Source organism: Arachis ipaensis, chromosome B04 (assembly GCF_000816755.2).
Source record: "Arachis ipaensis cultivar K30076 chromosome B04, Araip1.1, whole genome shotgun sequence".
Classification (NCBI taxonomy): Eukaryota; Viridiplantae; Streptophyta; class Magnoliopsida; order Fabales; family Fabaceae; genus Arachis; species Arachis ipaensis.
The window spans coordinates 130,429,022-130,431,339 of NC_029788.2; the positions used below are offsets into that span (position 1 = coordinate 130,429,022).

A 2,318-nucleotide genomic window follows, 5' to 3' on the forward strand; every position below is an offset into this window, starting at 1 on the left:
TCCTCATTTAACATCAATTAATTCTCCACTAGCTGTTTCAATATGGGCTTTTGAGGGTATAGTCAAGCTGTTAAGATCATGAAGGTCATGAGTCATAGTATCGGTAGCCCCACAATCGAAAATCCATTCATTTATCTTTTTAATTGGATTCTGATTTTGGGTCTCCCCTTTGTATTGAGTCGCGGTCTGGGCTGAGCAGCCAAGGAGTTCGGTAGTCCTTGCCCTTACTGCTGCTGCCGCCTTGCCATCGTGACTTGTTTCCTCTCTTCTGGCCTCGCCACCGGTGACCTCTCGGATGCTCACAGTGGCGGCTCCCTTACTCTGATTTCTTGATGACTTAGGATTGTTTTTCCACAAATCTGGTTAACCCACAGTCTTAATGCAGTTTTCTTTAGTGTGTTTCTTCTTTCTTCTTCCACCAATTTCTTTTCCCATCAGAGTTGCCCATAATGGATAATTATATCCGTTTAGTTTGAAACCAATTGACAAATTGTCAGAATTGGTTTGTGACGATCGCATGCCAAAACTATTGCATGGCATATGTGCAATTTGTAATGTGAATTCGTCAGAATTTTGAATCCCTAGAACCTAACTCTGCTCTGATACCATGTTACCATGGTACAAAGAGTTTCTAAACGAAAAATTATTTAGAAAAGTATTATTTTTATTATTCATATTTCTGTAATTACAAGGTTCTTACCAATATATAGATCAAGAGTACGCTAAGAGTACACTCGTTATGTAATAATATCCTAATAAATTACATTGATTTTTTTCTAATTTTTTTGATATTTTCCTGATTTTGTTTCCTAATTATGATATTCTAATAAACACCAAGAAGAAAGTGCTAATGTCCGATCAATGATTCTCAAATGGACCCTTGAATTAAGCGAAGGAATGCTCAGCGAAATTTTTGACAGAGTAGCCATTGAAGAAGGACATTCTTCTTCTGCTTTGGTTGCTTATAAGAAGATGACTATTGATCAATTTTTGAAAAACAGCAATAAAAGTAGCATAACTTTTGAATTCGGCGTCTTTTGCGAGGATCCGCATAAGAGCCATTGGCGCCGCAGGTAAGCTCTCAAAGGTTCTAACTCAATACCTCTTCCTGTTGTCCAAAATTAACGACGAACACGCTACTATGACCAAGGTCATGACGAATTTGACTACATTGATAGAAAATATCAACAACAAAATTGCTCGAAAATTTATTATTGTCATGGAGTCAACCATCGGTTTCATATCAAAGGAAGAGAAAAAGGAAAAGGTGGACTCCAATGAAGACTTTGAGACGATTGATCGTATTTTCAAGCATATTTATAGATCTATTTGTGTTCTTAGCTATATTCTGTGGGATGAGGTTGTTCCCGAGAAGAATCCGATGGTTAACGAGCCTGGGTTCGAGTAGAGGTCATTCTCGGTCAAATTCTTTTCAATTTGGAAGGAATCAAGAATTCTATTGGAATGAACAATCATACTGATGTCGAATCATGAAGCAACTCAAGAAACTAATTGCTACTGTCTGGGTACTCTTAGCGTACTCTTAATCTATATATTTGGTAAGAACTTTGTAATCACATATGAGAAATATGAATAATAAAAATAATACTTTTTTAAATAATTTTTCGTTTCTTCCTAAACTTTTTGTACCATGGTAACATTTTTTTTAGAAAAGTAATATTTTTATTATTCATATTTCTCATCTGTGATTACAAGGTTCTTACCAATATATAGATCAAGAGTACGCTAAGCGTACACTCGTTATGGAATAATATCATAATAAATTACATTGATTTTTTTCTAATCCTCTTTGATATTTTTCTGATTTTATTTCCTAATTATGATATTCTAATACCTTCAACACCATCTCTATCCAAAGCAGGCATCGTCCATTTCACAACCACCTTCACAAAACTGTTGTTAGAAAATAAGAATTCGGATACCAATGACAAAATCTCAATCCCAAGCCTAAACTCTTTCCACACAAGAGGAGCAAACCATAATCCATGGTCTCTCTTATTAGACCATAAAACCCCAATTAACTTGTTCTCTTTTACAAAGTGTTCTTCATACATATTACTATCTCCTCCTCCATTCACATGTCACCACATTTTAGCTAATTTTAATAACTGATTTTGGTATACAATAACATTTTTAATAGTTTTATCATCAAACAAGTGAAACAACCTATCACTGTGTATGCTAGGTATATATTTGCTATATATGTGAGTATTGGCGAATGGCGAATACAAAATTGTCTTTTCCGGAGATTATATTTTGAAACTTATTAAAAAAATTAATATATTTAATTAATTTAT

The 2,318-nt window shown here is 34.3% G+C and overlaps 1 long non-coding RNA gene across 1 annotated transcript in view; it reads left to right on the plus strand.

Moving 5' to 3' along the window:
* The window catches only part of LOC110271362, a 1,158-nt gene continuing 987 nt past the window's right edge, over positions 2,148–2,318 (plus strand). Inside the window, exon 1 of the long non-coding RNA XR_002362048.1 lies at positions 2,148–2,206. This is a non-coding gene — a long non-coding RNA (uncharacterized LOC110271362). The remainder of the gene's footprint in view (positions 2,207–2,318) is intronic.